This window comes from Oryctolagus cuniculus, chromosome 7, assembly GCF_051225735.1.
Source record: "Oryctolagus cuniculus isolate XC-2025 breed Fujian yellow rabbit chromosome 7, ASM5122573v1, whole genome shotgun sequence".
Lineage (NCBI taxonomy): Eukaryota > Metazoa > Chordata > Mammalia > Lagomorpha > Leporidae > Oryctolagus > Oryctolagus cuniculus.
Genome location: NC_142873.1, coordinates 101,860,798 through 101,872,919, shown reverse-complemented (window position 1 = coordinate 101,872,919; position 12,122 = coordinate 101,860,798). Strand labels below are relative to the sequence as shown.

The 12,122-nt window shown below is 36.9% G+C and overlaps 1 long non-coding RNA gene across 3 annotated transcripts in view; it reads left to right on the top strand.

The window, feature by feature from the left end:
* The first annotated feature begins 72 nt into the window (after nt 1–72).
* The window catches only part of LOC127493604 (uncharacterized), a 248,366-nt gene continuing 236,316 nt past the window's right edge, over nt 73–12,122 (top strand). For all 3 annotated transcript variants that reach the window (XR_016237281.1, XR_011390663.2, XR_016237280.1), the window contains exons 1-2: nt 73–160; nt 1,012–1,061. This is a non-coding gene — a long non-coding RNA (uncharacterized LOC127493604). The remainder of the gene's footprint in view (nt 161–1,011; nt 1,062–12,122) is intronic.

Sequence of the window (12,122 nt, the reverse complement as noted above, 5' to 3'; positions counted from 1 at the left end):
TTCGTGGCACTAGAAGCCTCGGAGAGCCCCCTACTGGCGGGAGGACCCAAAAGAAAAGTACTTCCGCTTAGGAGGGCGGAGCTAGGAAGGCAGAGGCGGAAGTGACTAATCAGTTCAGGGGCGTGGAAGTGCGGGTTCCTAGTTTGCCTTCCGGCGTGAGGTGGGTTGGGCAGTTAAAGGTTTGAGAGATGGAGAGATGTTTTGTTGGGCGAGGACAGCACTTTTTCATCATGCAAGTGGCCTATCCTTTAGAAAACTTTTTTTTTTTTTTTTTTTTTTTTTTTTTTTTTTTTTTTTTTTTTTTTGGTATATGGCTAGATAGAAGTAAGTAGTTTGCTCAAGGGAACCAGCCAATACTTTCAGAACCAATTTTGTCAAAAGTACCAGCATCTTTTCTCTTCCCATCCCGCTACTTTCTCCCAAAGATAAAACTCCTGCATTTTGAGTTTATTCCATTGTTTTGTAAAATTTTAGTTTATGTGCACTACATGTATGTTTGATTTGATAAGGGATCTCTGAAAGGATAGTTCATTATATATTTTTTTCAGTCAACATATAAGTTCATCTTAGCTGGTTGCATGTCATTGCATGTAGCTGTAATTCCTTTACTTTCACTTCTGTATGCTGGTAATATTCCTTTCTGTAGCGATTTATTCCTTTGATTTCCCAGGTTTTGCCTTTACAAACAACACTAATATGAGAATTATTCATGGATTCTGATATATAAGTGCAAGTTATCTGGGGTATAGCATGTATCTAGGAGAGGAGTTACTCAATTATTTTCTAGTTAAAATAGCTGCTGTAAAAGCTTTGAGACTTGTAACACCTTGGTCATCTCAGATTGGCAGCTGATAATTATATGTTCCCTTAAGAAATGGTCACACTTTTCTAGTACTTTTTATTGTGTAATTGTGGATTTTATCTTGGATATTTTGAATATTGTATTGCATAGACTTTGAGTTCTGTTAAAAACCTTTGGCAAGTTTGATTTGTTTCTTTGTTTTCTATTAGGAAGCAATCACTCCAATTTGGTTCAGACAGCAAATTCAAGTTCACTTTCTGTGAGTACTGGTTTCATGTCAGTTCAGTTTTTGAAGTCTTTGCTATGCTGCTGTAGTCTATCCTGTACATATACATTGTAAAGAAATTAGTTAGGGACTTGAACAATAGTTTAAACTGTAGTTTAGTTCACAGGTTTTTGCTGTGCTCTTTGTGTCTATCCTGCACATGTTCAGTTCTGGTGTGGGCACAGAACTTAGGATTCCACATGTAGAATTAAGGTACTGTGTTCCTCAGGTTTCTCTTCCTGTATTGCTCTCATACTCTGTCTTTCAAGATACCCCTTTTCGTGGTCATCTTGCCAGAAATACAAGGTTTCTCTTGGAGTTAGCTGCTTGCCAAAGCTACAGTTGTTGACTAGGACATACCTTGGGGCAAAGTAGTGAGAGAAAAATAAAAACAATGAAGATTTCCTCCACACTCTGCTGTGCATAGAAACCTCCTTTCTCAGGTTCTTGGTCAGATAGAATTTCTCTCGGTGTTGTCGATGTCCAAGACTAGGTCTCCATCTTTGTTTGGATAAAAGCTCAGTTTGGAGGGGGGAGCTAAGTATTCCCCACAAATTTCTGGCTCACATAAGTCCTTGTTCCTCATTCTGCTGGCCAGAAATACAAGGTTTCTGTTGCTTGTGCTGCCATCATCTAATCATTAGGTCAAAACTCAGAGAAAACAGGAAAGCAAACACAAAGATTATTTTTCCAAGTTTGAATTCTCTCAAAGGTAGTTATTTTTATTTTATCCTGCATCTTTCATTGTAATCACTGAGAAACATAGGTGGTAATTGACTTTTCATATCTTGTTTGGAACTGAAAGTCAGAGGAATGAAAGCTAAAACCATAATTTGCTATTACTAAGCATCCATCAAAATAACTAAAATTAAGAATTCAAACATTACCAAGTGTCACAGAACTTGTAGACCTACTGGAATTCTCATATACTGCTGGTGGATGATACATCTACTTTGAAAAATGTCAGTGTATTAAATCTGAACATGTGCATGTACTTGGAAACTGAAATTCTTTAGAATAGAATATTTCCAACAAAAATGAACATGTAGACATATACAGATGTTCTTCCATATCTGTGGGTTCAGCCAATCATGTATAGAAAATGTAGTTAAGTAGTTGTATCTCTACTGAACTTGTAAGACATTTTTACTTGTCAATTACTGAATAATATAAGAATATAATTAATATATAAAAATATTGAATTTACATATTTTATACATTAGTAATATTGATGTGATTTAAAATATGCAAGAAGACACACATGTTATTTGCAAATACTAAGCCAATTTATAAAAAGGATTTGCACATCCTCAGATTTTGGTATCCACCAGAGGTCCTTGTACCAGCTCCCCAGGGATTTCAAAGGATGGCTGTAAATAATGGTCATAGCTGCATGATTCATAATAGTCTCAAACTAGAAGCTTCCAAATTGCTATGTAGTACCTTTGTAAATTGTTACCTGGAAAAATAAATTCTCATGTATTTCCTCAATGGAATACTAGATATAGTAGTGAGAATAATGAATTGCAATCATATTGAGCAGGATGAATGCCACTCCCAAATGCAATATTGAATTGAAAAAGCCAATAATAAAGTGGTGCATGCTATATAATTCCATTTACATGAAGTTCAAAAGCAACAAAACTAATCTAGGATAGTGATTACCCTTTTGAAAGAGATATTGATTGAAAAGAGACAAGAAGAATAATAGATGCTAGAGCTAGAAAATAATATGTCTTTACTGTTAAAAAGTTAACTGACTGTGGTTAGTAAAACTTTTCTGGGAGAATCATGTCAAAAGAAAAATCCTCTATGCTAAGTCTAAGGTAACTGAAAAAAATATAGGGACATATATGGTAATGATCAGAACAGGTTATTTGAACTAAAGGACTACAACTGATTTTTCCAAGAGAACTACTCAATAGAATAGAGAAGAATTTCTTTCAACTATCCTAATTTGGAAAAATTCCTCAAAATGACTCATTGTCTATTCTAATTGTTTGCTCAACGAACAACCCCAAGATCCATAGCTTTTTCTCCTCCTTGAATACACTTTATTTACCATGGTGAAATACCCAGAGTAAACTATCCAAATAAATTCTTCTAGATTAAGCTCTTTATAGATCAGAAAATTGGTATTCTGAGGTACATATCCATTTCTTACAGGTTGTCTTAACATGTTGGTACCCAAGAAGTTAATTAGCTCTGGTGAAATGGTCAAGTTAACTTGCTGAACCTACAAAGTCAAGAATCTGATTCTGGATATGGTGTTAAGGTTCCCTCTACTTTTATGTAACAAAGGAAAAAGCAAAATAAAATGGCTGGAACCAGGAAAAAAGCTCGAGGGGTAGGAATTATAAAGAGAGGGTGTTTGATGGAATACCAGGGCAAGGATACAACACAGAGTCAGCACAAGGATGCCACCCTGTGTCCAAACAGCATGCTTTCTCTCTGTCTTGCCAGATTTTCTCTGTATACACTATTTTCTTTCCTTTCTTCAGACCATCTTTCCCTCGTACTTTGCAAAACACACATTAGAAGCAATGCTACCCTTAGACCTGGGCCAGCAGGGCTCAAGACAGTCCTACCCCATCCATGCTTTGGAAAACCTTCCTGAAAATGTTTAAATTGCCTCCAGTGTCTCTAACTTTCCTGCAGGTCACCAGTAATTTTTTATGGGGCAATCCTGGATGGTGGTAGCCTGAAATCTTGTGTTACTTGCTGATTTGGGTGACCCTAACCTTGGACTGCTTCTTATTTTCTTTAGTTCCTGTTTCTCCCTTTCAGGGACCTTCCTTATCATGCTGCCCTCTGAATGTATGAGGGATCCACCAGTGTCCCAGGAGTAATGGAATGGCACCTGTTGGGGTGCCTAGGCCTGTATGGTCATGCAGGTTTCTGGAGGATGGTGTGGCAAGCCAAAGCTCTTGACCTGTGCAGAATTTCTTTCATTTGCTGATTGGCTGCTTTCAGTGTGATTTTCACCAAGATTGGATTCAGGATGATACCCACCATGCACTGCCCATGCTTGGACTGGAGCTGCCTAAGCCAGCCCTTGCCTGGGTTCCCTCCTGTTTCTGGTCAGACTGAGTAGCTCTCTCTGGAGGAGAGCACCCAAGGAAGTCACAAGTAGCTGCAGGAGACCTTTATTCCTGAGGACCTCTGCCTCATCCTGTTGTTGGCACCTAGAGCTGTCATACCCCACCCTGTAAGCTCAACACTGCATGTCAGATAGTCCGTGTCATGGCTATGCTTATACCATCCCAGGTCTTTTCAAGACTATAGCAATATCCCTGTCTTTTCTTCCCTTTAATTACCATGGCAACATCTTACTCTCCTGGCTTAGGCTTAAGGCTTGTTAAGAAAGTAATGAGCATTGCTTATCCAAATCAGACTCTTCTTGATCTGCCTAGAGCCCTTCGCCTTTCCTTACTACTGGTAATCATGTGTGGAAAACAGGATCACAGTCAATATGAAAAGATGACATTTTAGGAATGCAATGATTTAGACCATGATGTTCAAGAGAAGATCTGGTTGGGAGATATGTTCTGTGTAATGCTACTAATTCTCTGAATAAATGTTATAAAATTCCAGAAGATAAATTTAACATCATAAAACAAATAATCATTTTCACTTTTCTGCATTTTATCAGTAAGACTAGTGTTTGTGGTCATCATCAAAAAAACACAGTGACAATGAAAATCACTGGAAGCCAGTATTCACAGGCAGCACAATGGATGGTGCAGTGATATGAATAATGATGTAATCAGCATTAAATAAATGGCATTAGGGAACTGTAGAGGCAAGAAAAATCTATATTGTTTAGATTTGTAAAGGTTCCAAAGAGCCATGCCATTTGAATAATAAGTGTTTCTACCTTTTCTTTGCAGTGAGAGAGCTGAAATTAGCTAGGAATGTTATCTTTGACAATAAAGAACTAAAAAGGTGATTCCTAGAAAGTAGGGAAATTTTTCATGTGCATTGAAGACAGTGAACAGTCATGTAAACCTTTCCTTGCTCCAAATATTTATCAAGAAATTATTATACCTAACATGGGCCCATGACTTTGGTAATTACTTTTAAAAAAAATTAACTTTTAAAAAAATTTATTTGAAAGGCAGAGTACACAGAGAGGAAGAGAGACAGACATCTTCCATCTGCTGGTTCACTCCCCAAATGTCCACAATGGCTGGAGTAGAGCCCATCCAAAGCCAGGAGCCTGGAGCTTCATCCAGGTCTCCAATATGGGTGCAGGGACCCAGGGATCTGGGCTGTCCTCCACTGCCTTCCCAGGCACATTGGCAGGGAGATGGATCAGAAGTGGAGTAGCACACACACACATACTATTTTTTTCAGATTTATCTATTTATTTGAAAGTCAGAATTACACAGAGAAGGAGAGGCAGAGAGAGAGGTCTTCCATCTGCTGGTTCTTCCCCCAGTTGGCCACAACGGTTAGAGCTGTGATAATCTGAAGGCAGGAGCCAGGAGCTTCTTCCAGGTCTCCCACGCAGGTACAGGGGCCCAAGGACTTGGGCCATCTTCTACTGCTTACCCACGCCATAGCAAAGAGCTGGATCATAAGTGAAGCAGCTGGGCCTGGAACTGGTACCCATATAGGATGCCAGCACTGCAGGCTGCATCCCCACCCAGTACACCACAGCCCTGGCCCGATACATACTCCTATATGTAAAACCAGAGGACAGGAATCTTGCAAACCATCTTAAAATTCTGTCAACTACAACTCTTGAACCAACCAGTACTCCAAAAGATGGCTACCACACTAGTCTGCTTTCAAAGTATTGAGAAATCTTCCTTTTTTTTTTTTTGCAATTCAAATTCATTATTAATAGAGATCTCAGCACAATAATTTAAAAAATAGCCTGGATTGCTGCTTTTTCTTTATTTCCCCTTCCTATTTTTAAAGATACTAGAAACAATGACGAAAATAACCATTTAAAAGGGGTTCCTTTCCAGATTTTTTTGGTAAAGCTTTAAATTCGCTGTTTCCATTGTTTGCCCCATTATTTTTCATTTTAAAAGGAAAACGTTTGGAGCGTGTCAACCTTTTCTCAACTTGCTATATGAAGCCTGTCCTTCTCAAGTCCTAGAAATAATGCCAGGACTTGTCTCTGAAGCCTCTGGTCTTAAGTCTATGCTTGATTGCTAAAGAAGCTCTTTAATCCCAAGGTCAGTCACAGTGCTAATCTTAAACTGTAGATGAGAAATCTTCTTAAACTGATTATTCACCTTTTTGTCTTGACTTTTTTTTTTTTTTTTTAGATTTATTTTATTTGTTTGAAAAGCAGAGTTACAGAGACAGAGGGAGAGACAGAGAGATTGTCTATCCTGTGGTTCACACCCAAACTGACCACAGCGGCAGGAACTAGGCCAGACCAAAGCCAGGGGCCAAGAGCTTCTTCTGAGTCTCCCATGTGATTGTGAGGCCCCCATGTGGGCCCAAGCATGGGCCATCTTCTGCTGCTTTGCCAAGTGCATTAAGCAGGGAGCTGGATCTGAAGTGGAGCTAGCAGTGCTTGAACTGGTACCCAAGTAGGATGTGAATTCTGTAGGCTGTGGCTTAACCCACTGTGCCTCAATGCCAACCTCCTTGACTCTTTTAAGAGCAACCTTGTTTCAGTTTTGGAGATGTATGTGAACATTCATAGATATTCAATTTTCATGTACTCCAAATACATATATCTGAGAACATTTTGTCACACATATTCCTCCCTACAATTTAAGTAGCTAAAATGAATGACAGGAAATTATTAAATATTATTTACTTAGTACATTTTAAGATTCTTAGAATTTTAGTGGATTCAGAAGTGTGAATACACACACACACATGCTCTTTATAATTCTCATAACTTAAATACTCTTTTCATTCTGTAGAAATCATTAATAGGAAATTTTTGCCATCTGGTGTTTCAGTCCTTTATAAATTAATTATGGTGTTTACTAGCCATGTGGGAGTGGAGAAGTCTAATTAGGTCAAGGTGGCTGGCCCTGCTGGATACAGAAAGGCAAAGCATGTGTAAGGTGTCAGTTGCAAGTCTACTGCAGTGTTTTCCTGAGAATATTTATTTAAAAAGAAGACAAGAACAATCCAAAGATGACATACGAATTTATTGGGAAAATAATATTATAATTGTAATAAAAGCTTACTGAAGTTTGTCATCAAGATATGGTAAAAATAAAACATTTTACCTGACACAGGACTTCACAAGTGCTCCATGCCACAGGAGGAATGGGATGCTTGATAATTCATTCATTTATTCAGTCACTCAACAGGTACAGAGCTAGATATTGTAGCTATAGAAAGGACTCTCCCAGTCTTGTTCTTTAAGGAGAACACAAAGTATTGGTGGATATGATGTGTAAGTAGTTAGAAAACAATGTTGTAAGTGCAGTGTTGGCAAAATCTTACACAAGGATCTTGCTGTTTTTGAGGGACAGTGGATCAAAATGACCTGGCAACTTACACAGAATGTTCAGACCTTGCTGTGCTCTACTTTTTGTCTCTAAGTTGCCTAGACTCTTGAAATGATTTGTGAAGCTTAATGCCATTTCTGATTTTTCTGAGTCTGATTGATAAGCCAAGCCTATGTGTTAACTCACCTGATCATTATTAGTCCTATATATTAGCTCACCTGCAGCATGAAAGACCATTCAGTACATTAACTAGGATTCATTTTGGAGCACTGGAAGAGGGAGGTCATCCCCTCACTGGAGTTGTTAAGCTGATATATGAGATTCACTTCATCGAGAAGCTTTACCTATCAAAAAAAAAAAAAATCAAGCAGAGAAAATAAGAGCTGATAGGCAGAGAGAAATAAAGAGGGCCAAGGGATAAGGGATAAGGTGAGAAAACAAACTCTGAATATAGCATTTGAACCCTGGAATTTGCCCCTCTGTGTAGCATGTCGATCCCCTGAACTTCTTACTCCTATAAACAGTCAAAGCATTCTCTTTTTGTTTAAGCTAAATGGCATGGGAGTTTTGTCACTTGCAAAAGAATTGGGATAAATTTAGAGGATCTGGGAACTCAGGAACTTAGAAGCCCATTAGGAAGGATTAGTTCTCAGGTAAATAGCAGTTGTGAAGAAAGAACATATATTGTAAATCAATTTTGAACTTTCACCTCTGTTTCAAACCTAAACATTATTAGAATTTTAAGGCCGGCGCCGCAGCTCACTAGGCTAATCCTCCACCTTGCGGCGCTGGCACACCGGATTCTAGTCCCCGTCAGGGCGCCGGATTCTGTTCCGGTTGCCCCTCTTCCAGGCCAGCTCTCTGCTGTGGCCAGGGAGTGCAGTGGAGGATGGCCCAAGTGCTTGGGCCCTGCACCCCATGGGAGACCAGAAGTACCTGGCTCCTGCCATCAGATCAGCGCGGTGCGCTGGCCGCAGCGCGCCGACTGCGGCGGCCATTGGAGGGTGAACCAATGGCAAAAGGAAGACCTTTCTCTCTGTCTCTCTCACTGTCCACTCTGCCTGTCAAAAAATAAAAAAATAAAAAAATAAAAGAATTTTAAGCCCATAGGTACTTCAAAAAGTTTTAAATATGAAGGTACTTAAAAAATAGAATTAAAAGTATGTTAATTTTGACTCAAAAATACTTTGAAATTCATGCATATAAAGCATCTTCAAAAAGTTAAAAAATGCATATTATGAAAAAATTATTCACAGATTTCAAAATATTTTTGCACTAAAGTAAACTTTCAAAAATATTTTTTTTATTTATTTGTGAAAGAGATATCCCATCTACTAATTCACTTCCTAAATGCTTGCAACATCTAGGGCTGCCAGCTAACACCAGGGGCCAGTGACTCAATCCAGGTCTTCCATATGGATAGCAAGAACCCAATTCTTAAGCCATCACTGCTGACTTCCATGGTATGCATAAATATGAAGCTAAAGTCAGGGCAGAGCTGGAAATTAGATGCAGGTACTTCAGTATGGGATACAGGTATCTTAACCACTGGGCTAAAAACCCACTGTGAAAATAAACTTTCATTCCATTTTTTATCAGCTTTTGAAGTATCCTCATGAAATTGTGACTATTTTAACAATATTCTTAACATCATAACCTATATATTTAAGAAGGGTATTCTGCCTTTTTTTAGTCTTTTGATGGCTTTATGCTGTGTGTGACCTTTTTGAGACCATATGATAGGTAACACATAATATTTGGTAACTTTGGATTGGATTTAGGAAGCAAAATCCCATGTTAGCAATTATCCCTTTATGTTGTAATTATATATTTTTTATATACATCCAGTTCTTCAGACAGGGAATGAATCTTACTTCCATAACCCCAGCATCTGAAGCATGGTGCTCAGTGATTGTAGAACAAATTAGAGAGGAATTTTATTTTTACCATCATTTTAAACTATTCAAGAGCCTGACCAATGGGAAATTGTACAGGATTGATTCCTTCTCACTCTCTATCAAATGTGCATAATTATTTTTCCTGATATGCAACAAATTGTTTAATTGTGTTGAATGCTATTATAGTTTAAGGCATGTTGCAAACATTTGTTAAAATAACAGAATGACTACTTTAAATTGTCCCACATTTTGAATAGTAGTTAAAATTATGGGCCTATGGAACTAGAATTGCTGCTGTACTTCCTGCTATCCTGACAACCTTGGTCTAAGTTGTCTCTATCTTGGTATCTTTATCTGCAAAAAAGAAATAATACTACATCACATTGTTGACTGTATTAAATATATACTATATTTAAAACTCTTTGCATGAAGAGTATCTGGCACATAGTAACGTGTCATGTAAATGTTCTCTGTGATTATTCTTGTTATTGTTATTCTCCAAACCTTAGTCTTATCAAAGTATAATGGAAATATTACATATACAAATATGTGTGAATTTCAAAATATAGTGTAAAATTCCTGACAGTAAATATGTAATTACCAATTTTCAAGAAGAAAACAATAAAGTAATTTATTTAGTACTAAAATACACACTTAAATCGTAAAATATTAGGGTTGATAAGTACAGCCATTGCCTGAGTTCAAATCCAGGCTCTACTGCATATTGTTCATATTGCTATTGTTCATATTGGATATTGTTCTATATGCTATTCTGTGAGTCCCTGCTTATAAAATGAGGAAAATGATAGTGTCTACTAGTAGTGTAGTTATATGGATTAATTTTGGTAATCCCTGAAAAGTAATAAAAATGGTGGCAAGAAAATAGTAAGTCATCAATAAATGTTAGCTCTTGATAATACTTTGAGCCTCAATCACTTTCAGTAGTGAAAATGAAAGTAATGCTAAATATCTACCTGACCAAGCTGTCATGTGGATAAAATGCCCATGAAAATGTCCAATAAATTTCAGATATTTGATAAATGCCAGCTTTCTCATTTTTATAAATCATGAGATAACTCATAATTTTACTATATCTTCAGGTCATCAGTATAAGTATCAATTTGATTTTTTTGTGTATGAATTTGGTATAGAGAAGATTGGGTAGAATTTGATCAATGACACATATTCAGCCTTGTTTACTGGATAAATATCACTAAGTTGGCTTATTAGCTGATCTTTTAAAAAAGGTTTATAAGATTTATTTGTCAGAAATACCATATATTTGCTGATTCTTTTGATTCTGGTTACAAATAACTGATAATTTATTCAGGGAAGGATAGAAATGTAGACTTGTACTCTAGGTTTTTTGTAGCAAACATTGGTATACAGTCTGTTAGAACTGAAGGAGGATGTTATTAATCAAAAGGTGCACAAGGAAGAAAAGGACTTCATTATGCTGTTTTGCTACCACAACTTGCACCTGAAGCTTTTTAATAAATGTGCCCTTTGGAGACAGGTGGCACTTTGGGAAGCATAACCCTCTCAAAGCCTCTTCTTTTCTCCAATGGACATGTTTGCATGGCACTGTGAATAATCATTCTAAGTCTTAAATGATGCGAAATGCTATGGTAGGACTTTAACTAGTTGAAGCATTTTCTCCTGGTCTTTTAGAGCAGACATTGCTAGAATAAGGGAAAGAAAGAATGTCAAGGAACAGGTGAGGGGAAAAATTGTGTATTTACTGAAAAAGGCAACTTTATATGAGATGATAATATATACTCAGAGAATAAGTCCAGTAGATGGCAGTTTAGCAACATACAATATAATTTTTCATGATGTGCAATTCATGTTTAGAAGTCATCTTTTCTTAGACTATGTAATATATATATACCTCAATTTTTATATATTTATTGCTATTTTTATGGAAAAGTTAGCATCTTCCACCCCTAGGTGTGATGTCAGCTGGCTTAGAGAAGCAGAATTGTTAGAAACTTGTGAAATTGCATAGACTATAAAAGGGACATTGAAAATTAATAGGATTTAATTTACACTACTATTTACCACCTCTTTACTCTTTTACCACCTTATTCATTTTGAAACATATTTTTTTTGATATTTGAAGAGATAAAGGACTTAGAAAAATTTCTTAAGTAAAATAACACCACAACCACAGGTGGTTCATCTGAAAAAATTGGCTATAATGTTAGCAATTCATGCATATTCTCTTTAACTGTTAAGATATTTATCTAAGAGAGGTATGGAAAAAGAGCAGAGATATAAGATATCAAAATGAAAAGTTGATATTTCCAATAATTTTTTTAAATAAGATCCTAACCTTCCCTCATACAGACTGCAGAAGTTTTTATGTGGGATTCACCAAAAAGTACAGGCATTAGGAAAATTTCAATCCCACAACAGAAAGCTGACAGTTCTTCCTGAGATGCAATCAGACCATTACACCTGCTGTATTGGTTTAATTGAGCATGCATTATAACCTTCAGCAAGAAATCCTCTGCCATAGTACCCTATTTTCTCAGGCACCAGGGCCTGACAGATTTCTCACACAAGCAAGTAGTTGAAAGTGATACAATTTTGACATGAAATGTGCTTATGTTTTAAAAGCCATTGAAGAGGCTTGTTTGCTTATAATTTTCTAATAAAATAAAGGGCCTTCTGTAGAAAGCAGTTTTAAAAACACATCATAACATTTTAAGTGTGTAGGT